Source organism: Ursus americanus, chromosome 31 (genome assembly GCF_024610735.1).
Source record: "Ursus americanus isolate L20-20 chromosome 31, mUrsAme1.1.p, whole genome shotgun sequence".
NCBI lineage: Eukaryota > Metazoa > Chordata > Mammalia > Carnivora > Ursidae > Ursus > Ursus americanus.
Genome location: NC_142157.1, coordinates 2,378,043 through 2,405,561, shown reverse-complemented (window position 1 = coordinate 2,405,561; position 27,519 = coordinate 2,378,043).

Here is a 27,519-nt window from a genome sequence, read left to right as displayed (position 1 = left end):
ATAGCAGAGTGGCAGACCAATGTGAGGGCGCTGGTGAGCGGGAGCATGGGCCCGGGCGTTTTGGCGCTGGGGGCCTTTGAAGGTCACCGTGTCTCATAGGGCCCTGCCCATTCTCCCTCCCTGAATAATAGCAGCACCCCAAGACCCCGGGTGGCAGCTGGGCGGCAGGGTGAGTCCGGCGCTGGGGCTCAGGGGTTCCCAATCCCCGGAGTTGCGGCGCCAGGCCCATTGGGAGGGGCCGGTCGGGGGTCAATCTAGGGTTACGGTTAGCCCCCAGAAGGCTGGTGGACCCGATCAGTGGCTGTGCAAAAGGCGGAGGGTTGCCCCGAGGTGAGGGCGCTAGCGAGCCTGAGCATGACCCCAAGCCTTTTAGCGCAGGGGGCCTTTGAAGGTCAGCGGGGGCTCCGAGGGCCCTGCTGGTTCTCCCACCCTGAATGAATGGCGGCGCCCCTAGCGGCCCGTGTGGGGCGGGGCGGCAGCTTGCATCTGGCGCTGGGGCATGGGGGTCCCCAATCCCTGGCGTTGCAACACCAGGCCCCTTAGGAAGGGACCCTCAGGGGCCGACCTAGGGTTCTAGTTAGCGCCCAGGAGGCTGGCAGGCCCGATCTGCCGGCTGTGTGAGGAGCGGAGGTGCAGGCCGAGTTGAGGGCGATGGCGAGCGGGAGGGTGGGCCCCAGCGTTTTGGCGCACTGGGCCTTGGAATGTTGCCATGGCTCGGAGGACCCTGCCCCTTCTCCTGCACTGAATAAACAGCGGCGCCCCTTGCGGCTCCGTTGGCAGTTGGTCGGCAGGGTGAGTCCCGTGCTGCGGCTCGGGGTCCCCATCCCAAGCGTCGTGACGCCAGGCCCCTTGGGAGGGGCCCCTTGGGGGCCAACCTAGGGTTGGCTTTAGCCACCAGGAGGCTGGCAGGCCCTATTCGCAACCTGTGTGTAGACCAGAGTGGTGGACTGAGGTGAGGGCGTTGGTGAGTGGGAGGGTGTGCCTGGGCGTTTTGGCCCGGGGGGGCCTTCGAAGGTCGCCGTGTCTCAGAGAGCCCTGCCCGTTCTCCTGCCCTGAATGAACGGCAGCACCCCAAGCCCCTGGGTGACGGCTGGGCGGCAGCGTGAGTCAGGTGCTGAGGCTCGGGTCCCCAATCCCCAGCATTGCGGCGCCAGGCCACTTGGGAGAGGCTTCTCGGGGTCGATCTAGGGTTACGGTTATCCCCCAGGAGGCCGGTGGACCCGATCCGCTGGCTATGCGGTCTGCGGAGCAGCGGTCCGAGGTGAGGGCGCTGGTGAGTGGGAACTTAGGCCCAAGCGTTTTGGTGCGGGGCGCCTTCGAATGTCTCTGGGGGCTCGGAAAGCCCTGCCCCTTCTTTTGCCATGAATAACCAGCGGCGCCCTTAGCGGCCCAGGTGTGGCAAGGCGGCAGGGTGAGTCCAGCACTGGGGCACGGGGGTCCACATTACCTGGCTTGTGGAGCTAGGCCCCTTGGGAGGGTCCACTCGGGGGATGACCTAGGGTTAGGGTTAGCCCCCAGGAGGCCGGCAGGCCTTATTCGCTGGCTGTGCGGTGAGCTGATCAGCGGGCCGAGGTGAGGGTGCTGGCGAGCGGGAGCGTGGGCCCAAGCGTTTTGGCACGGGGAGCCTTCGAAGTTCACCGGGGCTCGGAGGGCCCTGACCATTCTCCCATCCTGAATGACCGGCGGCACCCCTAGCGGCCCAGGAGGCGGTGGGGCCACAGGGTGAGTCTGGCGCCAGTGCTCGGGGGTCCCCAATCCCCGGCATTGCGGTGCCAGGACCCTTGGAAAGTGCCCCTCGAGGACTGACCTAGGGTTAGGGTTAGACCCCAGGAGGCCAGCAGCCCCGATTGGCTGGCTGTGCGGTGTGCGGAGCAGCGGTCCGAGGTAAGGGAGTTGGCGAGCGGGAGCGTGGGCCAAAGTGTTTCGGAGTGGGTGCCTACGAACTTCGCCAGGGGCTCAGAGGGCCCTGCCCGTTCTTTTGCCCTGAATGAACTGCGGCGCCACTCGCGGCCCGGGTGTGGCGGGGCGGCAGGGTGAGTGCGGCACTGGGGCTCGAGGGTTCGAAATCCCTGGCATTGCAGCGCCAGGCCACCTGGGAGGGTCCACTCGGGGCCGACCTAGGGTTAGGGTTAGCCCCCAGGAGGCTGGCAAACCAGATCCACTGGCTGTGTGGTGTGCGAGCGGAGGGCGAGTTGAGGGCGCTGGAGAGCGGGAGTGTCGGCCCAAGCATTTTGACGTGTTGGGCCTTCAAAAGTCGCCGGGGGTTTGGAGGGCCCTGCCTGTTCTTCCCTGAATGACCGGCGGCGCCACTCAAGGCCCGGGTGGCATAGGGGCAGCAGGGTGAGTCCGGCGCTGGGGCTCGGCGGTCCCCAATCCCCAGCATTGCAGCACAAGGCCCCTTCAGAGGGGCCCCTCGGGGGCCAAACAAGGGTTAGGGTTATCCTCAGGAGGCCGGCAGGCCAGATCCACTGGCTGTGTGGTGTGCGGAGCAGTGGTCCGAGGTGAGAGCGCTGGCCAGAGGAAGTATGGGCCCCGGCGTTTTGGCGTGGTGGGCCTTTGAAGGTCGCCATGTCTCAGAGCGCCTTGCCCGTTCTCCCGCCCTGAATGAACGGCAGCACCCCAAACCCCTGGGCGGTGGCTCGGCATCAGGGTGAGTCCAGTGCTGAGGCTCGGGGTCCCCAGTCCCGGGCGTTGCAGCTCCAGGCCCCTTGGGAGAGGCCGCTCGGGGTCGATCTAGGGTTACGGTCGGCCCCCAGGAGGCCGGTGGACCCGATCAGTGGCTGTGCAGCACGCGGAGGGTTGGGCCGAGGTGATCGCGCTGGCAAACCTGAGCATGAGCCGAAGCGTTTTAGCACGGGGGGCCTTCAAAGGTCAGCAGCGGCTCGGAGGGCCATGCCCGTTCTCCTGCCCTGATTGACCGGTGGGCCCCTAACGGCTCGGTTGGCTGAAGGGCAGCAGGGTGAGTCCGGCACTTGGACTCGGGGTCCCCATCCCCAGCGTTCCGACGCCAGGCCCCTTGGGAAGGCCTCTCGGGGGGCGACTTATGTTTAGAGTTAGTCCCCAGGAGGCTGGCAGGCCCAAAACACCACCTGTGCGTCGAGCAGAGAGTTTGGCCGAGGTGAGGGTGCTGGTGAACATGAGTCTAGGCCAAAGCGTTTTGGTTCGGTGCGCCTTCGAATGTCAGCAGGGGTACGGAGGGCCCTCCAGTTCTCCCACCCTGAAGGAATGGCGGCGCCCCTAGCGGCCCGTGTGGGGCGGGGCAGCAGCGTGCATCTGGCGCTGGGGCCTGGGGGTCCCCAATCCCCGGCGTTGCAGCTCCAGGCCCCTTAGGAAGGGAGCTCCAGGGGCTGTCCAAGGTTAAGGTTAGCGCCCAGGAGGCCTGCAGGCCCGAGTCGCCCGCTGTGCGAGGAGCGGAGGTGTGGGCCAGTTTGAGAGCGATGCCCAGCATGAGCGTGGTCCCCAGCATTTTGGTACGGGGAGCCTTTGAAGGTCACCCTGTGCTCAGAAGTCCCTGCCCCTTCTCTCTCCCTGAATGACCGGCGGCGCCCCTAGCGGCCCAGGTGGCAATAGTGCGGCAGGGTTAGTCTGGCTCTGGGGCTCTGAGTCACCAATCCCCAGCGTTGCAGAGCCAGGCCCCTTGGGATGTGCTCCAGGGGGCGGACCTAGGGTTTTGGTTAGCCCCCAGGAGCCTGGCAGGCCCTATCCACCGGCTCTGAATCAAGCGGAGGGGCGGGCCGAGGTGAGGGCGCTGGGAGCAAGAGCATGGGAGCCAACATTTTTGCGCACGGGGCCTTCAAACGTCAGCACAGGCTCGGAGGGCACTGACCGTTCTCCCGTCCTGATTGACCCGTGGTCCCCTAGCGGCCTGGGTGGCTGAAGGGCAGCAGGGTGAGTCCGGCACTTGGGCACGCGGTCCCCATCCCCAGTGTTGCGACGCCAGGCCCCTGGGGAAGGGCCCCTCGGGGGCCGACCTATGGTTAGGGTTAGCCCCCAGGAGCCATGCAGGCCTGATACACCACCTGTGCATCAAGAGGACAGTTGGGCCGAAGTGAGGGTGCTGGTGAACATGAGCCTGGGCCCAAGCGTTTTGGTTCTGGGCGCCTTCGAAGGTTGGTGGGGGTTCGGAGGGCCCTGCCAGTTCTCCCACCCCAAATGAATGGCGGTGCCCCTTGCGGCCCATGTGGGGTGGGGCAGCAGCGTGCATCCGGCACTGGGGCTTGGGGGTACCCAGTCCCCGGCGTGAGGTGCCAGGCCCCTTAGGAAGGGAACCTCAGGGGCCATCCTAGGGTTCTAGTTAGCGCCCAGGAGGCCGGCAGGCCCGAGTCGCCCGCTGTACAAGGAGTGGAGGTGCGGGCCGAGTTGAGGGTGCTGGTGAACATGAGCCTGGGCCCAAGCGTTTTGAGTCGGGGCGCCTTCGAAATTAGGTGGGGGCTCAGAGGGCCCTGCCCGTTCTCCCACCCTAAATGACCGGCGGCGCCCCTAGTGGCCTGGGTGGCGGCAAGGCGGCAGGGTGAGTCCGGCGCTGGGGCTCAGGGGTCCACAATCCCCGGTGTTGCGGTGCCAGGACCCTCGGGAGGGGCCCTCGGGGGTCGATCTAGGGTTACAGTTAGCCCCCAGGAAGCCGGTGGACCCGATCAGCGGCTGTGCAGCACGTGGAGGGTTGGGCCGAGGTGAGGGCGCTGGCGAGACTGAGCATGAGCCCACGTGTTTTAGTGCGGGGGATCTTCGAAGTTCGGTGGGCGCTCGGAAGGACCTGCCCATTCTCCCATTCTGAATGACCGGTGAGGCCCCTAGATGCTCTGGGGCTTGAAGGGCAGCAGGTTGAGACCGGCACTTGGGTTGGGGTCCCCATTCCCGGCGTTCTGGCGCCAGGCCACTTGGGAAGGTCCCCTCCGTGGCCGACCTACAGTTAGGGTTAGCCCTCAGGAGGCCAGCAGGCCCGATACACCGCCTGTGCGTCGAGCGGAGAGTTGGGTGAGGTGAGGGTGCTGGTGAACATGAGCCTGGGCCCAAGCATTTTGGTTCAGGGTTCCTTCGAAGGTCAGTGGGCGTTCGAAGGGCCCTGCCCGTTCTCCCACCCTGAATGAATGGCGGCACGCCTAGCGGCACGTGTGGGGCGGGACGGCAGGGTGCATCCAGCGCTGGGGCTTGGGGGGTCCCAATCCCTGGCGTTGAGGCGCCAGGCCCCTTAGGAAAGGACCCTCAGGGGCCGTCCTAGGGTTAAGATTAGCGCCCAGGAGGCTGGCAGGCCCGATCCACCAGCTGTGCAAGGAGTGGAGATGCGGGCCCAGTTGAAGCCAATGGCAAGCGGGAGCATGGTCCCCAGCGTTTTGGCGTCCTGGGCCTTCGAATGTTGCCATGGGTCGGAGGGCCGTGCCCATTCTCCTGCCCTAAATAACCAGCGACGCCCCCAGTGGCTCCGTTGGTGGTGGGGCGGCAGGGTGAATCCCACGCTGCGGCTCGGGGGTCCCCAATCCCCAGCGTTGCGGTGCCAGGCCCCTTGGGAGGGGCTCCTCGTGGGCCGACCTAGGGTTAGAGTTAGCACCCAGGAGGCCGGCAGGCCCAATCCTCTGGCTGGGCGGCGAGAGGTGGGTGGGCGGAGGTAAAGGCGCTGGCGAGCGGGAGCCTGGGCCCCTGCATTTTGGCGCGGGAGGCTTCAAATATCTCTGGTTTCTCCAGGGCCCTGTCCCTTCTCCCTACCTGAATGACTGGCGGCGCCCCTAGGGGCCTGGGTGGCGGGGTTGCGGCAGAGTGAGTCTGGCTCTGGGGCTTGGGGTCCCTGATCCCTGGTGTAGCGGCACCTGGACCCTTGGGAGGGGCCCCTGAGGGGCCGACCTAGGGTTAGGGTTAGCCCCCAGGAGGCCGGCAGGCCCTATCTGCCTGCTGTGCGGCAAGTAGAAGGGTGGGCCGAGGTGAGGGCGCTGGGGAGTGGGAGCATGGGCACCAGGGTTTTGGTGCGGGGAGCCTTTGAAGGCCACCATGTGCTCAGAAGTCCCTGCCCCTTCTCTCTCCCTGAATGACTGGCGGCGCCCCTAGCGGCCCAGGTGGCGATAGTGCGGCAGGGTTAGTCCGGCTCTGGGGCTCTGAGTCACCAATCCCCAGCGTTGCAGAGCCAGGCCCCTTGGGATGTGCCCCACGGGGCCGACCTAGGGTTTTGGTTAGCCCCCAGGAGCCTGGCAGGCCCTATCCACCGGCTCTGAATCAAGCGGAGGGGCGGGCCGAGGTGAGGGTGCTGGGAGCAGGAGCATGGGAGCCAACGTTTTTGCGCGCGGGGCCTTTGAAGGTCAGCGCGGGCTCGGAGGTCCCTGCCCGTTCTCCTGTCCTGATTGACCCGTGGTCCCCTAGCGGCTTGGGTGGCTGAAGGGCAGCAGGGTGAGTCCAGCAATTGGGCACGGGGTCCCCATCCCCAGCGTTGCGACGCCAGGCCCCTGGGGAAGGGCCCCTCGGGGGCCGACCTATGGTTAGTGTTAGCCCCCAGGAGCCACGCAGGCCCGATACACCACGTGTGCATCGAGAGGACAGTTGGGCCGAAGTGAGGGTGCTGGTGAACATGAGCCTGGGCCCAAGCATTTTGGTTCTGGGTGCCTTCGAAGGTCGGCGGGTGTTCGGAGGGCCCTGCCAGTTCTCCCACCCCGAATGAATGGCGGTTGCCCCTAGCGGCCCGTGTGGGGTGGAGCGGCAGCGTGCACCTGGCGCTGGGGCTTGGGGGTACCCAATCCCCGGCGTTGCGGTGCCAGGCCCCTTAGGAAGGGTCCCTCAGGGGTCGTCCTAGGGTTCTAGTTAGTGCCCAGGAGGCCGGCAGGCCCCAGTCTCCAGCTGTGCAAGGAGCGGAGGTGCGGGCCAAGTTGAGGGTGCTGGTGAACATGAGTCTGGGCCCAAGCATTTTGATTCGGGGCGCCTTCGAAAGTAGGTGGGGGCTCGGAGGGACCTGCCCATTCTCCCGCTCTGAATGACCGTTGGTGCCCCTAGTGGCTCAGGTGGCTGAAGGGAAGCAGGGTGAGTCTGGCACTTGGGCTCAGTTGCCCCATCCCTGGCGTTGGGGCGCCAGGCCACTTGAGAAGGGCCCCTTGGGGGCCGACCTATAGTTAAGGTTAGCCCCCAGGAGGCTGGCAGTCCCTATACACCGCCTGTGCGTGGAGCGGAGAGTTGGGCCGAGGTGAGGGTGCTGGTGAACATGAGCCTGGGCACAAGCATTTTGGTTCTGGGCACCATAGAAGGTGGGCGGGGGTTCGGAGGCCCCTGCCAGTTCTCCCATCCAGAATGAATGGCGGCGCCCCTAGCGGCCTGTGTGGGGCGGGGCGGCAGGGTGCACCTGGCGCTGGGGCTTGGGGAGCAGGAGTGTGGGCCCCTGCATTTTGGCGCGGGAGGCTTCAAATGTCGCTGGTTTCTCCAGGGCCCTGTCTGTTCCCCCGCCCTCAATGAGCGGCGGCGCGCCTAGCGGCCCGGGTGGCGGCGTTGCGGTATCGTAAGTCTGGTTCTGGGGCTTGGGGTCCCCGATCCCCTGCGTATAGGCACCAGAATCCTTGGGAGGGACCCTGGAGGGTCGACCTATGGTTAGGGTTAGCCCACACAAGGCTGGCAGGCCGGATCCGCCATCTGTGCAGGGAGCGGAGGGGCGGGCCGAGGTGAGGGCGCTGGGGAGCGGGAGCGTGGGCACCAGGTTTTTGGAGAGAGAAGCCTTCAAAGGTCGCCAGTGGCTGGAAGGACCCTGTCAGTTCTCGCGCCCTGAATGACCGGCAGCGCCCCTAGTGGCCTGAGTGGCAGCAGGGAGGCAGGGTGAGTCTGGCAATAGGGCCTGTGGTCCTAGTCCCTTGCTTGGTGGCACCAGACCCCTTGGGAGGGGCCCCTCTGGGGCCTGTCTAGCTTTAGGGTTACCCCCAGGAGTCCGGCGGCCTGATCCGCTGGCTGTGCGTCGAGCAGAGGGGAGGGCCGACGTGAATGCGCTGGCGAGCGGGAGCGTGGGCTCAAGCGTTTTGGCGTGGGGGGCCTTCGAAAGTCACCGGGGGCTCAGAGGGCCCTGCCCGTTCTCTGGCCCTGTGAGGACATTGCCCCTAGCGGGCCAGATCATGGCAGGGCAGCAGGGTGAGTCTGGAGCTAGGACTCGTGGGTCCCCAATCCCCAGCGTGGCAGCGCCAGGCACTTGGAGTGGTCCCTCGGGGGCCACCTAGGGTTAGGGTTAGCCCAAAGGAGGCCCGCAGGCCCGTTCTGCCGGCTGTGCGGTGAGAGGAGTGGTGGGCCGAGGTGAGGGTGCTGGTGAGCTGGAGCGTGGGCCCAAGCGTTTTGGCGCGGGACTCCTTCGAAAGTCGCCGGGGGCTCAGAGGTCCATGCCCCTTCTCCAGCCCTGAACGACTGGTGGCGCCGCTAGCAGCCCAGTTGGCGGCGGGGCGGCTGGGTGAGTCTGGCGCTCATGCTCGTGGGTCCCCAATCTCTGGCGTGGCGGAGCCATACCCTTGGGAAGGGCCCCTCGGGGGCCGACCTAGGTTTAAGGTTAACCCCCAGGAGCCCGGCAGGCCTGATCCGCCAACTGTGTGGTGAGCGGAGGGGAGGGCTGAGGTGAGCGCACTGGCGAGTGGGAGCGTGGGCCCAAACGTTTTGGCGCAGGGGGCCTTCGAAGTTCACCGGGGATCGGAGGGCCCTGCCCCTTCCTCTGCCCCGAAGGACCGGTGGCGCCCCTAGCAGCCCGGGTGGCGGCGGGGTGGCAGTGAAAGTCCAGCGCTGGGGCTCGATTGTCCCCAATCCCTGGCGTGACGGCACCAGTCCCTTTGGGAGGGGCTCCTCAGGGGTTGAACTAGGGTTAGGGTTAGCCCCCAGGAGGCTGGCAGGCATGATCCGCTGGCTGTGTGGCGAGCGGAGGGTGGGGCCCAGGTGAGAGCAATGGTGAACAGGAGCGCGGGCCCTAGCGTTTTGGCGCAGGTTGCCTTCGAAGGTCGCAGGGAGTGCGGAGGGCCCTGCAAGTTCTCCCACTCTGAATGAGGACGGCGACCCTAGCGGGCCAGGTCTCGGCAGGGCAGCAGGTTGAGTCCAGCGCTGGTGCTCGGGGGTTCCCAATCCCCAGCGTGGTGGTGCCAGACCCCTTGGGAGGGGCCCCACAACAGCAAACCTAGGGTTAGGGTTAGACCCCAGGAGGCCGCCAGGCCCGATCCGCTGGTTGTGCGGCTTGCGGAGGGGCTGGCCAAGGTGAGGGCACTGGTGAGCAGAAGTGTGGGCCAAAGCATTTTGGCGCGGGGGGCCTTTGAATGTCACCGGGGGCTTGGAGGGCCCTGCCCGTTCTCCAACCTAGATGACCGGCGGCGCCCCTAGCGGCCCAGGTGTCAGCGGGTTGGCAGGGTGTGTCCAGCGGTTTGGCTCGGGGGTCCTCAATCACCGGCGTGGCAGCGCCAGGAACTTGGAAGGGGCCTCTCGTGAGCTGACCTAGGGAAGGGTTAGCCCCCAGGAGGCCAGAAGTCCCGATCCGCTGCCTGTGCAGCGAGCGAGGGGTGGGCTGAGGTGAGCACGCTGGCGAGCAGGAGCGTGAGCCCAAGCATTTTGGCACAGGGGGCCTTCGAATGTCACCGGGGGCTCGGAAGGCCCTGCACATTCTCCCGCCCTGAATGACCGGTGGCGCCCCTAGCGGCCGGTGTGGTAGTGTGCCGGCAGTGTGAGTCCGGAGCTGGTGCTCGGGGGTCCCCAATCCCCGGTGTGGCAGCGCCGGGCACTTGGGAGTGGTCCCTCGGGAGCTGACCTAGCGTTAGTGTTAGCTCAAAGGAGGCCGGCAGGCCCCATCCACCGGCTGTGCGGATTATGGATTGGCGGGGCAAGGTGAGGGCTCTGGCTAGCGGGAGCATGGGCCCAAATGTTTTTGCGCGGGGGGCCTTCCAAGGTCGCCGGGGGCTCAGAGGTCCCTGCCTGTTCTCCCGCCCTGAATGAGCGTCGGCGCCCCTAGCAGCCCAGGTGGCTGCAGGGCAGCAGGGTGAGTTCGGCGCTGGTGCTTGGGGGTCCCCAAGCAGGGGCGTGGCGGCTCCAGGCCCCTTGGGAGGGGCCCCTCGGGGGCTGACATAGGGTTTGTGTTAGCACCCAGGAGGCCGGCAGGCCCGATCTGCCAGCTGTGCGGCGTGCAGAGGGGCAGGCTGAGGTAAAGGTGCTGGAGAGCGGGAGCGTGGGCCCAGGCGTTTTGGCGCGGGGGCCTTCGAAGATCCAGGGTGGCTCGGAAGGCTCTGCACGTTCTCCAGCCCGCAATGACCGGCAGCGCCCCTAGCAGCCCTGGTGGTGGCAGGGCGGCAGGGTGTGTCTGGTGTTGCGGCTCAGGGGTCCCCAATCCCTGGCATGGCAGCGCCAGGCCCCTTGGGACGGGCCCCTCTGGGGCTGACCTAGGGTTAGGGTTAGCCCCCAGGAGGATTGCAGGCCCGATCCGCCAGCTATTCAGAGAGTGGAGGGGCAGGCCAACATGAGGGCACTGGTGAGTGGTAGCATTGGCCCAAGCGTTTTGGCGCGGGAGGCCTTGGATGTTCGCCAGGGGCTCAGAGGGCCCTGCCAGTTCTCCCGCTCTGAATGACCGGCGGCGCCCCTAGCGGCCACGGTGGCAGCAGGGCGCAGGGTGAGTCTGGAGCTGGGGCTCAGGGGTCCCCAATCCCCGGCGTGGCGGCTCCAGGCACTTGGGGGGGAACCTCAGGGGCTGACCTAGGGTTAGGGTTAGCTCAAAGGAGGCTGGCAGGCCCGATACACCAGCTGTTCAGTGAGGGGAGTGGCAGGCTGAGATCAGGGCGCTGGAGAGCGGGAGCGTGGGCCCAAGCGTTTTGATGCGGGGGGCCTTCGAAGGTCCCCGGGGGTCAGAGGGCCCTAGCCGTTCTCAAGCCCGGAATGACCGGCGGTGCCCCTAGCAGCCCTGGTGGTGGCGGGGTGGCAGGGTGCATCTGGTGTTGCGGCTCAGGGATCCCCAATCCCTGGCGTGGCAGCGCCAGGCCCCTTGGGACGGGCCCCTCTGGGGCCCACCTAGGGTTAGGGTTAGCCCCCAGGAGGATTGCAGGCCTGATCCGCCAGCTATTCAGAGAGTGGAGGGGTGGGCTGACATGAGGGCGCTGGTGAGTGGTAGCGTTGGCCCAAGCCTTTTGGCGCGGGAGGCCTTGGATGTTCGCCGGGGGCTCGGAGGACCCTACCAGTTCTCCCGCCCTGAATGACCGGCGGTGCCCCTAGCGGCCACGGTGGCAGCAGGGCACAGGGTGAGTCTGGAGCTGGGGCTCAGGGGTCCCCAATATCCGGTGTGGCGGCTCCAGGCACTTGGGGGGGAACCTCAGGGGCTGACCTAGGGTTAGGGTTAGCTCAAAGGAGGCCGGGAGGCCAGATACACCAGCTGTGCAGTGAGGGGAGTGGCGGGCCGAGGTCAGGGCGCTGGCGAGCGGGAGCGTGGGCCCAAGCGTTTTGGCGAGGGGGCCTTCGAAGGTCGCTGGGGGCTCGGAAGGGCCCTGCCAGTTCTCCCGCCCTGAATGACTGGTGGCGCCCCTAGTGGGCCGGATGACGGCGGGGCGGCAGGGTGTGTTCAGAGCTGGGGCTCAGGGGTCCCCAATCTCTGTTGTTGTGGTGCCAGGCCCCCTGGGAGGGGCCCCTTGGGCGCCCACCTAGAGTTAGGGTTATCCCCCAGGGCACCGGCAGGCCCGATCCGCCGGCTGTGTGGTGACGGTGTTGCGGGCTGAGGTGAGGGCGCTGGTGACTGGGAGCGTGGGCCCAAGCGTTTTGGCGTGGGGGGCTTCAAAAGTTGCCAGAGGCTCGGAGGGCCCTGCCCGTTCTCCCGCCCTGAATAACCGGCTGCGCCCCTGGCACCCCGGGTTGCAGTGGGGTGGCCGGGTGAGTCCGGTGCTGGGACTCGGGGGTCCCCAATCCCAGGCCTTGCAGCTCCAGGCTCCTTGGGAGGGGCCCATCGGAGGCCCACCTAGGTTTAGGGTTAGCCCCCAGGAAGCTGGCAAGCCTCATCCGCTGGCTGTGCTGCGAGCTGAGTGGCGCGCTGAGGTGAGGGCACTGGCATACGGGGGCGTGGGCCCAGCCTTTTGGCGCGAGGGGCCTTCGAAAGTCCCTGGGGGCTCAGAAGGCCCTGCCCGTTCTCCCGACCTGAATGACCAGCGATGCCCCTAGTGGCCCGGGTTGCGGTGGGGCGGCACAGTAAGTCCGGCGCTTGGGCACGGGGGTCCCCAATATTCGGCGTTGGGGCGCCAGGCCCCTTGGGAAGGGCCCTCGGGGTCCGAACCAGCGTTAGTGTTAGCCCCCAGGAGGCCGGCAGACCCGATCCGCCAGCTGTGTAGCGAGCAGTGGGGCAGGCCGAGGTGAGGGCACTGTAGAGCGGGAGCGTGGGCCCAAGCATTTTGGCGTGGGGGCATTCGAAAGTCACCGGGGGTTCAGAGCGCACTTCCCATTCTACCGCGCTGAAAGCCCGATGGCGCACCTAGCGGCTCGGGTTGCAGAGGGGCGGCAGGGTGAGTCTGGTGCTGGGGCTCGGGGATCCCCAATCCCTGGCGTTTCGGCACCAGACCCCTTGGGAGGGGCCTCTCGGGGGCTGACTTAGGGTTTGGGTTAGCCTCCAGGAGGCCAGCAGGCCCGATCTGCCAGCTGTGCAGCAAGTGGATGGTCGGGCGGAGGTGAGGTCGCTGGCGAGCGGGAGCGTGGGCCCAAGCGTTTTGGCGTGGGGGGCATTCAAAGGTCGCCGGGGGCTCGGAGGTCCCTGCCCTATCTCCAGCCCTGAATGAGGATGTTGCCCCTAGCGGGCCGGGTGGCAGTGAGGCGGTAGGGTGAGTCCGGTGCTGGGGCTTGGGAGTCCCCAGTCCCAGGCATGGCGGTGCCAGGCCCCTTGGGAGGAGCCCCTTGGGGGCTGACCTAGGCTTAGAGTTAGCCCCCGGAGGCCAGCAGCCCCGATCTGCCCGCTGTACGGCGAGTGATGTGGCGGGCCGAAGTGAGGGTTCTGGCGAGCGGGAGCGTGGGCCTGAGTTTTTTCACCCGGAGGCCTTCGAAGGTCGCCGTTGGCTCGGAGGGCCCTGCCCGTTCTCCCGCCCTTAATGACCGGCGGGGACCCTAGCGGCCTGGGTGGCAGCGGGACGGGAGGGTGAGTCTGGCAATGGGGCTCGGGGGAAACCAAACCCCGGCGTGGTGGCACCAGGCACCTTAGGAGAGGCCCCTTGGGGGCTGACTTAGGTTTAGAGTTAGCCCCCAGGAGGCCGGCAGGCCCAATCCGCTGGCTGTGCGGCGAGTGGAGGGGCGGGCCGAGGTGAGGCGAGTGGGAGCGTGGGCCCAAGCGTTTTGGCAAGGGTGGCCTTCGAAGGTCACCGGGGGCTCGGAGGGCCCTGCCCGTTCTCCCGCCCCGTGAGGACATTGCCCCTAGCAGGCTGGGTCGTGGCAGGGCGGCAGGGTGAGCCCGCAGCAAGTTTTCGCGGGTCCCCAATCCCCGGCGTGGCGGCGCCAGGCACTTGGGAGTGGCCCTCGGGGGCCGAATTAGGGTAGGGTTAGCCTAAAGGATGCCAGCAGGCCCGATCCGCCAGCTATGCGGCAAGCGGAGGGGCGGTCGGAGGTAAGGCCGCTGGCGATCTGGAGAGTGGGCCCAGGCGTTTTGGCACAGGGGCCCTTCGATGTTCGCCAGGGGTTCGGAGGCCTCTGCCCGTTCTCCCGCCCTGAACGACGGGTGGCTCCCCTAGCGGCCCTGGTGGAGGAGGGGCCTTAGGGTGAGTCGGGCGCTGGGGCTCGGGGGTTCCCAATCCTCGGCGTTGGGGTGCCAGGCCCCTTCAGAAGGGCTCTCAGGGGCCGACCAAGCATTAGTGTTACCCCCAGGAGGCCGGCAGACCCGATCAGCTGGCTGTGTGGTGAGCAGAGGGACGGGCCGAGGTGAGGGTGCTGGAGAGCGGGAGCGTGGGCCCAAGAGATTTGGTGTGGGGGGCATTTGAAAGTCGCCGGGGGCTCAGAGCGCCCTTCCCGTTGTACCGCGCTGAATGCCCGAAGGCCCACCTAGCGGCCTGGGTCCCCAATCCCTGGCGTTGCAGCGCCACGCCCCTTGGGATTGGCCCCGAGGGGGCCGACCAAGGGATATTCTTAGCCCCCAGGGGTCGGGTGGGCTCGAATGGCCAGCTGTAGGGCAAGTGGAGGGGTAGGCTGAAGGGAGAGCACTGGCGAGCGGGAGTGTGGGCCCAAGCGTTGTGGCGCAGATGGCCTTTGAAGGTCACTGGGGGCTCAGAGGGCCCTGCCCATTCTCCCGCCCTGAATGACCGGCGCCGCCCCAAGCAGCCTGGGTGGCGGAGGGGCGGTAGGTTGAGTGGGGCGCTGGGGCTCGGTGGTCCCCAATCCCCGACATTGCAGCACCAAGCCCCTTGGGAGGGGCCCCTCGGGTCCGACCTAGGGTTAGGGTTAGCCCCCAGGAGGCCGGCAGGCCCAATCCACCAGCTGTGCGGCAAGCGGAGGGGCGGGCCGAGGGGCGGGCACTGGAGAGCTGGAGCATGGTCCTAAGCCTTTTGGCGCGGGGGGCCTTCGAAGTTCGCTGGGGGCTCAGAGGGCCCTACCCATTCTCCCGCTCTGAATGACCTGCGGCGCCCCTAGCGGCCTGGATGGCGGCGGGGCAGCAACGTGAGTTTGGCTCTGGGGCTCGGTGTCCCCAATCCCCGTATTGTGGCACCAGGCCCCTTGGGAGGGGCCCATCGGGGGCTGACCAAGGGTTAGGGTTAGCCCCCAGGAGGCCGGCAGGCCCGATCCACCGGCTGTGTGACGAGTGGAGGGGTGGGCCGAGGTGAGGGCGCTGGCTAGCGGGAGCGTGGACCCAAGCGTTTTGGCGCGGGGGTCCTTCGAAAGTCGCTGGTGGCTCAGAAGGGCCTGCCCGTTCTGCCACCCTGAATGACCGGCGGCGCCCCTAGCATCCCGGTGGCGTTGTGGCGGCTGTGTGAGTCCCGTGCTGGGGCTCGGGGGTCCCAATCCCCGGCACTGGGCAGCCAGGCCCCTTGGGAGATTGCCTTGGGGGCCGACCTAGGGTTAGGGTTATCCCCCAAAAGCCTGTTAGGCCCGATCCGCCGGCTGTGTGACGAGTGGAGGGGTGGGCCGAGGTGAGGGCATTGGTGAGCAGGAGCGTGGGCCCAAGCATTTTGGCGCAGGTTGCCTTCAAAGATCGCCGGGGGATCAGAGGGCCCTGCCCATTCTCCCTCCCTGAATGACCGGCGGCGCCCCTAGCGGCCCGGGTGGCGGCGGTGCGACACGGGGAGTCCGGAGATGGGGCTTGGGGTCCCCAATCCCAGGCATTGCGGTGCCAGGCCCCTTCGGAGAGGCCCCTCAGGGGCCCACCTAGGGTTATGGGTAGCCCCCAGGAGGAGGGCAGGCTTCATCCGCCGGGTCTCCGGTGAGCAGAGGGGCGGGCCGAGGTGAGGGCACTGAGGAGCGGGAGCATGGGCTCAAGCGTTTTGGATGGGGGGGTCTTCGAAGGTCGCCACGGGCTCAGAGGGCCCTGCCCGTTCTCCCGCCCTGAATGACCAGCGGCACCCCTAGTGGACCGGGTGGCGGTGGGGCGGCATGGTGAGTCCAGCGCTGGGGCTCGGGGGTCCCCAATCCCCGGTGTTGCGGTGCCAGGCGCCTAGGGATGGCCCCCTAGGGGGCCTACCTAGGGTTTGGGTTAGCCCCCAGGAGGCTGGGAGGCCCGATCCGCCGGCAGTGCGGCAAGCGGAGGGGCAGGCCAAGGTAAGGGCGATGGCGAGCGGGAGCATGGTCCCAAGCACTTAGGCGTGGGGGGCCTTCGAAGGTCGCTGGGGGCTGGGAGGGCCCTGCTCATTCTCCCGCCCTGAATGAACGGCGGTACCCCTAGCGGCCCGGGTGGTGACGGGTGACAGGGTGAGTCAGGCGCTGGGTCTCGGGGGTCCCCAATCCCGGGCGTTGTGGCGCCAGGCCCGTTGGGAGGGGTAGATCCGGGCCCATCCTAGGGTAAGGTTTAGCCCCCAGGAGGCTGGCAGTTCCGATCCAGCAGCTGTGCGGTGAGTGGAGGGTCGGGCCGAGGTGAGGGCGCTGGCCAGCGGGAGCGTGGGCCGAAGGGTTTTGGCGCGGGGGGCCTTCGAAGGTCGCTGGGGGCTCGGAGGGCCCTGCCCGTTCTCCCGCCCTGAATGACTGGCGGAGCCCCTAGCAGCTCGGGTGGCAGTTGAGCCGCAGGGTGAGTCTGGCGCTGGGGCTCGGGGGTCCGAATCCCTGGCGTTGTGGGCCAGGCCCCTTGGGAAGGGCCCCTCGGGGGCCGAACTAGGGTTAGGGTTAGCCCCAAATATGCTGGCAGGCCTGATCCGCCGGCTGTGGGGTGAGCGGAGGGGCGGGCCAAGGTGAAGCGCTGGCGAGCAAGAGCGTGGGCCAAGCGTTTTGGCGCGGGGAGCCTTTGAAGGTCGCCGGGGGCTCGGAGGGACCTACCCGTTCTCCCGCCCTGAATGACCAGCGGCGCCCCTAGCATGCCGGGTGGTGGTGGGGTGGCACGGTGTGTTCGGAGCTCGGGCTCGGGGGTCCCCAATCCCTGTGTTGCGAGGCCAGGCCTCTTGGGAGGGGCTCTCTGGGGGCCAACCTAGGGTTAGGGTTAGCCCCCTGGAGGCCGGCAGCCCCAATCCGCCATCTGTGCAGCGAGCGGAGGGGCAGGCCGAGGTGAGGGCACAGGCGAGCAGGATCGTGGGCCCAAGCATTTTGGTGTGGGGTGCCTTTGAAGGTCGTCCGGGGCTTAGAAGGCCCTGCCCATTCTCACACCCTGAATGATCAGCGGCGCCACTAGTGGCCTGGCTGTTGGCGGGGCAGCAAGGTGAGTCTGGCGCTGCGGCTCGGGGGTCAGCAATCAGACACGTTTTGGCGCCAGGCCCCATCGGACGAGCCCCTCCGCGGCCGACCTAGGGTTAGGGTTAGCCCCCAGGAGGCCGGCAGGCCCGATCCGCCTGCTGTGGGGTGAGGGGAGGGGCTGGCCGAGGTGAGGGCACTGGCGAACGGGACCGTGGGCCCAAGCATTTTGGCGTGGGGCGCCTTCGAATGTTGTCGTGGGCTAGGAGAGCCCTGCTTGTTCTCCCACTCTGAATGACCGGCTGTGCCCCTAGTGGTCCGGGTGGCGGCGGGACAGCAAGGTGAGTCCTGGCTGGGGCTCAGGGGTCCCCAATCTCCGGCTTTGCCGCGCCAGAACCCTTGGGAGTGGCCCCTTGGGAGCCGACCTAGGGTTAGTGTCAGCCCCCAGGAGGCCATCAGGCCCGATCCGCCAGTTGTGCGGCGAGTGGAGGGGCGGGCCAAGGTAAGGCACTGGTGAGCGGGAGCATGGGCCCAAGCGTTTTGGCTTGGTGGGCCTTCGAAGGACGACAGGGACTCGGAGGGCCCTGCCCCTTCTCCCGCACTGAATATCCTGCGGCGCCCCTAGCCGCCGGGTGGCGGCGGGGTGGCAGGATGAGTCCGGCGCGGTGGCTCAGGGGTCCCCAATTACAGGCGTTGCAGCGATAGGCCCCTTAGGATGGGCCCCTCGGGGGCCGACCTTGGGTTAGGGTTAGTACCCAGGAGTCCGGCAGGCCCGATCCGCCAGCTGTGCGGCAAACGGAGGGACGGGCCGATGTGAGGGCGCTGGAGAGAGTGAGCCCAGGCCCAAGCTTTTTGGTGCGGGGGAACTTCGAAAGTCGCCGGGGGCTCGGAGGGCCCTGCCCATTCTCCCGCCCTGAGTGACCAGTGGCGCCCATAGTGGCCCAGGTGGCGGCGGTCCGGCAGGGTGAGTCTGACACTGGGGCTCAGGGGTCCCCAATCCCCAGCGTTGTGGCTCTAGGCCCCTTGGGAGGGGCTCCTCGGGGGCTGACCTAGGATTTGGATTAGCCCCCAGGAGGCCAGCAGGCCCGATCTGCCAGTTGTGCGGCGAGTGGAGGGGCAGGCTGAGGTGTGGGCACTGGTGAGCAGGAGCGTGGGCCCAAGCGTTTTGATGCGGGGGGCCTTCGAAGGTCCCCGGGGGTCGGAGGGCCCTACCCGTTCTCCCGCCCAGAATGACCGGCGACGCCCCTAGCGGCCTGGGTAGTGGCGGGGCGGCAGGTTGAGTCTGACGCTGGGGCTCTGGGGTCCCAAATCCCCAGCGTTGCAGTGCCAGGCCCCTTGGGAGGGGCCCCTCGGGGGCCGCCCTAGTGGTAGTGTTAGCCCACAGGAGGCCGGCAGGCCCGATCCCCCGGCTGTCTGGCGAGGGGTGTGGCAGGCCGAGATGAGGGCGCTGGCGAGAAGGAGCGTGGGCCCAAGCGTTTTGTCGTGGGGGGCTTCGAAGTTCGCAGAAGCCTTGGAGGTCCCTGCCCGTTCTCCCGCCCTGAATGACGCGCGGCGCCCCTAGTGGACCAGGTGGCCAGGTGGCGGTAAGTTGAATCCGGCGCCGGGGCTCAGGGGTACCCCATCCCTGGCGTTGCGGTACCAGGCCTCTTCGGCGCCGACCTAGGGTTAGGGTTAGCCCCCAGGAGGTTGGCAGGCTCAATCCGCCAGCTGTGGGGCGAGTGGAGGGGCAGGCCAAGGTGAGGGCACTGGTGAGCGGGAGCGTGGGCCCAAGCATTTTGGCGCGGTGGGCCTTCGAAGGACGACAGGGCCTCGGAGGACGCTGCTCGTTCTCCTGCACTGAATGTCCTGCGACGCCGCTAGCGGCCCATGTGGCGGCGGGGTGGCAGGGTGAGTCCGGCGTGGGGGCTCGGGGCTTCCCAATCCCTGGCACTGCGACGCCAGGCCCATTGGGAGGGGACCCTAAGGGGCCGACCTAGTGTTAGGGTTAGAGCCCAGGAGGCCGGGAGGCCCGATCCGTGGGCTGTGCGTTGAGCGTAGGGGCGGGCCAAGGTAAGGGCCCTGGAGAGCGGCAGCTTGGGCTCAAGCGTTTTGGCTCGGGAATCTTTGAAGGTCGCCGGGGGCCCAGAGGGCCCTGCCCATTCTCCCGCCCTGAATGACCGGCGGTGCCCCTAGCAGCTCGGGTGGCAGCGGTGGGGCAGGTTGAGTCCAGCGCTGGGACTCGGGGGTCCCCAATCCCCGGCTTGCGGTCCCAGGCCCCTTGGGAGTTGCCCCACGGGGGCCGACCTAGGGTTAGGGTTAGCCCCCAGGTTGCCGGCAGTCCCAATCCGCCGGCTGTGCGGCTAGTGGAACGGTGGGCTGAGGTAAGGGCGCTGGCGATTGGGAGCTTGGGCTCAAACATTTTGGCTCGGGGGTCTTCGAAGGTCGCCGGGGGCCTGGAGGGCCCTGCCCGTTCTCCTGCCCTGAATGACTGGCAGCGCCCCTAGCGGCCTGGGTGGCGGCGGGGCAGCAGGGTGAGTCCGGCACTGGGGCCCAGGGTCCCCAATCTCTGTCCTTGCGGTGCCAGGCACCTTGGGAGGTGCCTGTCGGGCACCGACCTAGAGTTAGGGTTATCCCCCTGGGCACCAGCAGGACCGATCGGCTGGCTGTGCAGTGATGGTGGGGCGGGCTGAGGTGAGGGCGCTGGCGAGCGGGAGCGTGGGCCCAAGCGTTTTGGCGTGGGGGGGAATTCGAAAGTCGCCGGGGGCTCAGAGCCCCCTTCCCGTTCTACCGCATGAATGCCCGACGGCTCACCTAGCGGCCCGGGTTGCAGAGGGGCAGCAGTGTGAGTCCGGCGCTGGGGCTCGGGGGTCCCCAATCCCCGGTGTTGCAGCACCAGGCCTCTTGGGAGGGGCCCCTCGGGTGCGACCTAGTGTTAGGGTTAGCCCCCAGGAGGCCGGTAGGCCCGATTCGCCAGCTGTGCGGCGAGCGGAGTGTTGGGTGGTGGTAAGGCCGCTGGCAAGCGGGAGCATGGGCCCAGGAGTTTTCACGGGTGGGTCCTTTGAAGGTCGCCGGGTGCTCGGAGGGCCGTGCACGTTCTTCCGCCCTGAACGACAGGCGAAAACCCTAGCGGCCCGGTTAGCAGAGGGACGGTAGGGTGAGTTTGGCGCTGGGGCTCGGGGTCCCTAGTCCTCGGCGTTGGCGTGCCAGGCCACTTCGGAAGGGCTCTAGGGGGCCGACCAAGCATTACTGTTAGCCCCCAGGAGGCCGGCAGACTCGATCCTCTGGCTGTGCGGTGAGCGGAGGGGCGGACCGAGGTGAGGGCACTGGCGAACGGAAGTGTTGGCCGAAGCGTTTTGCCTGGGGGGGCTTTTGAAGGTCACCGGGGACTCGGAGGGCCCTGCCTGTTATCCCACCCTACATGACCATAGGGGCCCCTAGCGGCCCCGGTGGCGGTGGAGCAGCAAAGTGAGTCCGGCGCTGCAGCTCGGGGGTCACCAATCCCCGGCGTTGTGGCCCCAGGCTCCTTGGGAGGGCCCCCTCAGGTGCCGACCTAGGGTTAGGTTTACCTCCAGGAGGCCGGTAAGCCCGATCTGCCGGCTGTGCAGCGAGCGGAGGGGCGGGTTGAGATGAGGGCGTTGGCGAGCGGGAACGTGGGCCCAAAGTTTCATAGCGAGGGTCCTTCGAAGGTCGCCAGGGGCTCAGAGGGTCCTGCCCGTTCTCCCTCCCTGAATGACCGACGGCGCCCCTTGCAGTACTGGTGGCAGCGGGGCGGCAGGGTGAGTCTGGCGCTGGGTCTAGGGGGTCCCCAATGCCCGTCGTTGCGGTGCCAGGACCTTGGGAAGGGCCATTTGGGGGCCGACCTAGGGTTAAGTTAGCCCCCAGGAGGCCCACAGGCCCGATCCGCCAGCTGTGCGGCGAGCAGAGGAGTGGTCCAAGGTGAGGGCACAGGCGAGCAGGAGCTTGGGCCCAATCGTTTTGGCGCGGGGGGTCTTCGAAGGTCGCCAGGGCCTCGGAGGGCCCTGCCCATTTTCCCGCCCTGAATGACTGACGGTGCTCCTAGCAACCCGGGTGGCGGCGGGGCGGCACGGTGTGTCCCGCGCTGGGGCTCGGGGTCAGCAATCCCAGGCATTGTGGCACCAGGCCCCATCGGAGGGGCCCCAGGGGGGCCGACCTAGGGTTAGGTTTAGCCACCAGAAGGTCGGTGGGCCTGATCCGCTGGCTATCTGGTGAGCGGACGGGTGGGCCAAAGTGAGGGCGCTGGCGTGCGTGAGCCTGGGCTCAAGCGTTTTGGCGCGGGGTCCCTCTGAAGGACGCTGGGGGCTCGAAGGGCCCTGCCCATTTTCCAGCCTTGAATATCCCGCGGCATCCCTAGCGGCCCGGGTGGCGGCGGGGCGGCAGGGTGAGTCCGGCGCTGGGGCACGGAGGTCCCCAATCCCCGGAGTTGTGGCGCCAGGCCCCTTGGGAGGGGCCCTTTGGGGACCGAACTAGGGTTAGGGTTAGACCCCGGGAGGCTGGCATTCCCTATCCCTCAGCTGTGCGTCGAGCGGAGGGGTGGGCCGAGGTGAGGGCGCTGGCGAGTGAGAGCGTGGGCCGAAGCGTTTTGTCGCGGGGAGCCTTCAAAGGTCTCCAGGGGCTCAGAGGGCCCTAGCCATTCTCCCGCACTGAATGGGCGGCGGCTCCCCTAGCAGCCCAGGTGGTGGCGGAGCGGCAGGGTGAGTCTGGCACTGGGGCTCGGTAGTCCCGAATCCCTGGCATTGAGGCGCCAGGCCCCTTGGGATGGGCCCCTAGGGGGCCTACCTAGGGTTAGGGTTAGCCCCCAGGAGGCTGGGAGGCCAGATCCGCCGGCTGTGCGGCGAGCGGAGGGGCAGGCCGAGGTAAGGGCGATGGCGAGCAGGAGCGTGGTCCCAAGCGCTTTGGCGTGGGGGCCTTTGAAAGTAGCTGGGTGCTCAGAGGGCCCTGCCCGTTCTCCCGCCCTGAAAGACCGGTGGTGCCCCTTGTGGCCGGGGTGGTGGTGGGGGGCATGGTGAGTCTGGCGCTGGGGCTCAGGAGTCCCCAATCTTCGTCGTTGCGGCCCCAGGCCACTTGGGAGGGGCCACGAGGGGGTCGACCTAGGGTTTGGGTTAGCCCCCAGAAGGCCCGCAGGCCCGATCCGCCAGCTGGGCGGTGAGCGGAGGGGAGGGCCAAGGTAAGGGCGCTGGCGAGCGGGAGCGTGGGCCCAAGCGTTTTGGTGCGGGGGGCCTTCGAAAGTTGCCGGTGGCTTGGAGGGCCCTGCCCCTTCTCCCTCCCTGAATGACCGGCGGCGCCCCTAGCGGCCCAGGTGGCGGTAGGGCGGGAGGGTGAGTCTGGTGCTGGGGCTCGGGAGTCCCAGATTCTCGGTGTTGCGGCAATAGGAACCTGGGATGGGCCCCTTGGGGGCCCACCAAAGGTTAGGGTAACACCAAGGGGCCTGGCAGTCCGGATCCACTGGCTGTGCTGCAAGCGGAGGGGAGGACCGAGGTGAGGGCTTAGGCAAGTGGGAGCATGGGCCCAAGCGTTTTGCGCGGGGGGCCTTCGATTATCGCCAGGAGCTCGGAGGGATCTGCCCGTTCTCCTTCCCTGAATGACCGACAGTGCTCCTAGCAGCCCGGGTGGCGGCAGGGCGACACAGTGAGTCTGGCGTTGGGGCTCGGGTGTCCCCAATCCCAGGCATTGCGGTGCCAGGCATCTTCGGAGGGGCCCCTCAGGGGCCAACCTAGTGTTATGGGTAGCCTCCAGGAGGAGGGCAGGTCTCATCCGCAGGCTCTGCAGCGAGCAGAGGGGTGGACGGAGGTGAGGGCACTGAGGAGCGGGAGCATGGGCTCAAGCATTTTGGATAGGGGGGCCTTCGAAGGTCGCCACGGGCTCGGAGGGCCCTGCCCGTTCTCCCGCCCTGAATGACCAGCGGCACCCCTAGCGGCCCAGGTGGCGGCGGGGCAGCAGGGTGAGTCTGGCGCTGGGGCTTGGGGGTCCCTAATACCCGGCATTGCGGTGCCAGGCCCCTTGGGAGGGCCCCTCGGGGGCCGACCTATGGTTAGGGTTAGCCCCAGGAGGCTGGCAGGCTTGCTCCGCCCATGTGCGGTGAATGGAGGTGTGGGTTGAGGTCAGGAAGCTGGCGAGTGGGAGCGTGAGCCAGAGCATTTTGGCTTTGGCTCAGGGTGCCATCGAAGGTCGCAGGTGACTCGGAGGGTCCTGCCATTCTGTCGCCCTGAAGGACTGGCGATGCTCATAGCGCCCCATGTCGCGGTGGGGCGGCAGGGTGCGTTCGGCGCTGGGACTTGGGGGTCCCCAATCCCTGGCATGCGGTGCCAGGCCACTTGGGAGGGGCCCCTCGGGGGTGACCTAGGGATAGAGTTAGCACCCAGGAAGCCAGCAGGCCCGATCTGCCAGCTCTGCAGCGAGCGGAGGGGTGGGCCGAGGTTGGGGTACTGGCGAGCAGGAGCGTGGGAGCCAGAGTTTTTGCACGGGGGGCCTTCGAAGGTCACAGGGGGATCGGAGGGCCTGCCCGTTCTCCCGACCTGAATGACTGCCCACGCACCTAGCACCTTGGTGCTTGCGGGGTGGCAGAGTGAGTCCAGCATTGGGGCTCGGGGGTCCCAAATCCCTGGCATTGCGGTGCCAGGCTCCTTGGGAGGGGCCCCTCGGGGGCCGACCTAGGGTAAGTGTCAGCCCCCAGGATTCAACCAGGCCCCTTCCGACAGCTCTGTGGCAGGCGGAGGGGCAGGCTGAGGTGAGGGCGCTGGCGAGAGGGAGTGTGGGCCCAAGTGTTTTGGAGGGGGGGGGGCCTTCTTGGTCACTGGGGGCTTGGAGGGCCCTGCTCGTTCTCTCGCCCTGAAAGACTGGGGGCGCCCCTAGCAGCCCGGGTTGCTGCGGGAATGCAGGGTGCGTCCGGAGCTGGGACTTGGGGGTCCCCAATCCCAGGCAGGCGGCGCCAGGCCCCTTGGGAGGGGCCCCTCGGGGGCCGACCTAGGGTTAGGGTTCTTCAACAGGAGGCCGGCAAGCCCCACGCTAAGTGGCTCTGGCAACGTAACAAAAATGCCATACACTTATCTGAAAGAAATAACAGTGTACAGGAACGCTCTTAGACCTAACATCATCCTTTGTGAATATGGAAGCCAGCCCCAAAGTGGTCGTGGAAGTCTGACGAAAGGGCTAAGCACTTTTCTCTGAGTCACCACACTATACAGTGAAAGACCAATGTACATCATCTTTCACGAGTAGGAAGCATTAATGAAAAGGTTCTGGAATTTCGAGGACTCTGACCCATCCTTATTGGTAATAAACCACCGTGTACAGGAAAACACCTTCAACTCTCATCAGCCTTCTCAATCCTGATTCCGATTCAACTTTGGGTGTGTAGGACTAGGGAAATGTCCACATCTTATTGCTAAGAAAGAACGATGTCAGGGTAATGCCCTTCAAGTCACATCAGCCTTCCTGAAGACGGAAGCAGGAATCAAGGTGGTTATGTTACCATGAGGTAAGGAAGATGAGCATATAAGTGAGAAACAACAGTGGGCAGGACCTCTCTTCCAACGAACATTATCTTTGCTTAATGTTGAATCCCTATGGTAAGTGGTTGTGGGCATTTGTGAGGTCAAAATCTTAAGGGTTTTGTAAAACCTCTTGGTCATTCACAGATGAGACTAAGGTAGTTGGGGACTCCTAGGCAGTGATTTGTCCACTGTCAAAAATATGAAAAGATAAAAGAGACAGATGATGTCTCCTCAGGCATTGTCCTTTATCCTCATCCTCCGTGAGGATGGCCATCTCTGGACAGCTCAGTGGCAGGGTCTCATTCACAGTGGGGGCATCTGTTCCTCACAGACATCAGGCAGGGAAATGCATTTGGTTCTCTGTGCCAGCCCAGCCACAGCTGAGTGTCACAGCATCCTCTCGTGGGCTCATAAGAGTTTCACTGTCACCAGGCAGGTCATTGTATTTGATAAACCACTGTCAGAGTTTGCAATTGCCTTCATCTGCAACCTCCTAGAGGCAAATGCAGATCTCTGGTACCATGTGAAGTCATGTGAAGGCATCGTGAGAAAGTGTCCTTTTGCTTAAGTAAAACATGGCTGGGGCTCCTGGCTGGCTCAGCCAGTTAAGCATGTGCCTTTGGCTCAGGTTATGGTCCCAGGGTTCTGGGATCTAGCCCTGCTCCCTGATCAGCAGGAAAGGAGGTAGGGAAATAGCTTAGAACCCACAGAGAATGTGACTAAAGGGGAGTGAAATGGAACTTGGTCTGTGTTTTGCTTTAGGGATTGGAAGTAGTTTTTTCTCAATTGTGATTCTTCTTGAAACAGAAAAGCTGTATTGTGTTTTTTTACCTTTAATTTTTTTCTAATAATAATTTTTTATTATGATATGTTAGTCACTATACAGTATTTCCTTATTTTTTGATGTAGTGTTCCGTGATTCATTATTTGCATATAACACCCAATGCTCCATGCAATATGTACCTTCCTTAATACCCATCACTGGCCCATCCCAATCCCCCACCCCTCTCCCCTCTGAAGCCCTCAGTTTGTTTCCCAGAGTCCATAGTCTCTCGTGGTTCATTCCCCCTTCTGTTTAGGGTCCATTGTCTAAAGGGACAGACAGTGGAAGTTCACCAAATATAAGATCGAAATTTCATTGTTCATTATAGATGCCGCCAAGTAGTTCCCAGACATTTCATTCTACTGTAGTAATTCATTATACCTGTGCAGGTGCACGTGGAAGATAATTGATGCATGTATGATGGTAATAAAACACGCCCCTCAGTAGTAGAATAATAGAGGATGCACATGTGTAAAATTATTCGACTACAGCTTCCATGCTTTCCCTTTGGTTCCTTATTATCTATGAAATTGGACAATTTTTGTTCTCTAGGCTTAAAACTCATTGTCAGTATTCAGAGTTTTTCAATGCTGATCTTCTCCTGTATAAGTTACCAAAAACCTAAAATATGTATGAACTTTAAAAAACGCTATATTGAAAATTACAGCAGGGAAGTTCTATTTTGTGAATATTGTGTCAATGGATCTCTATTTTGAAATCAGTGTTCATTAGAAATGATGACATTTCATGTGAGTATAAATATCAATGTGAAAAAGAAAAGGTAGGAAGAACCTTGAATGTTTAAGTAATTGGTGAAATGACAGGTGTGTGTGTGTGTGTGTGTGTGTGTGTGTGTGTGTGTGTGTGTGTAATTGATTTTCAGTGAATGGTTCAACTTCTTGGAGGGCCTCCGAGAGAGCCCAGGTGAACCTTTCAATGAGTTGGTATCTGTTTTCAGAACATGGGAATCTCTTAATCCAATTGTCAATCAGGCAAGCTTTGAGGTCTTGAAGTTTCCGTCCTCAGCGATGGTGTTGCAGACCCTTGTGAGCAAACCCTAGAGCATGCTCTGAGCCCTCATTAGCTGGTACCAAGGTGTGACGATTTCAGACAGCATTTCCCAAAGAAATACCTCTTGATTCTCTGCCCTTGTCAGTTCCCTACACTTCCTTACACTAGTTATGTGATCAGTGTGTTTCAGGATAATCCCCACATGTGAGTTTTGCTATTTCCTACTAGTCCTATCTGTTTCTCATTTTCTTCTTTTATGGTAGGGGTTTGGAAGCAACCTGTGTGGTGTAGGAAGGATGTGGTAGTTTTCTGCCTTCAGAAGACCGAATGATGCCTAGAAATTGCACTGTAGTTTGAGGTCAATTGTCCATCCTCTGAGTGTCAGGAATTCCATCACTTTACTTTGATGCTAGTCTGTTCTTCAAGCTGTCCTCAGAAATAAGGACGTCATGCATCTAGGGAATACTGGTTTGTGTGTATGTTTTCATGTTAGGAAAGGCCTTGCTGTACCTGAAAATAATACTGTAGAGCACCCTTTCCTGTTCTTATTGGCCATCAGTCAATCTTTTGTGAAGTATTCATTTATAAATAGACTTTTTATGGTTGATGAGCAGGAATTCTTTATTGACAAGTCTTTGTCAGTGTGTGTATTGCAAATCTTTACTTCCCAGCCTGCGGTTCACTTTTTCATTTTCTTATGGTCATAAGATAAGGAGAAATGTCACATTTTTATGAAGTCCCACTGAATTCTTTTAAATGGTTAGTGCACCCTATGTCCTACCCCAAGATTGACAGGTTCTATGTTTTCTTTCAGAAACTGTCCAATGGGAAGTTACAATCCATCTCAAATTTATAAATTGCATTTTTAATTCTAACAGAGTATTTATAGTCTGTTTTGGATTTTCTATGTACACAATCATATTGTCTGTGAATAGTCACAATTATCCCCTCAATTCTTATACTTTTTGTTTCTCTTGCCTTCTAACACTGGTAGATTCTCTGATGCAACGTTGAATAGAGCAGCATTGTTTGAAGATTTTAATATACTTTTCTCAATATCTGAGAGAAAAAGCACACAAAACATTGGTAACAAATGTGACCTAATTGACATATAGGGAACATTCCATAATAAGTGCAGAATACATTATTTTCAAGAGGTCATAGACTCTTTACCCAAATAGATGACAGGTGGGGCCACGAATCAAGTCTACAAATGTTAAACCCTGAAATTAACTAGATTCTATTCTTAGACCACAGGGGAATTGAGCCACAGTCATAGCGAAAAGAAAACCAGGAAGTCCTTCAATGTGTAAAAATTAAATGGAACTTTGCTTCATATCCTAAAGGTCAGAGAGGGAATCTCAATGGAAATTCTGAACCTTTTCTACATGAGTGCTCACACACAATGGCACTTTCTTTGTGAAGAGCATTATAATAACCTAGACAGGAGTTGAGCCTTAAGTCAGAGTTCTGCCT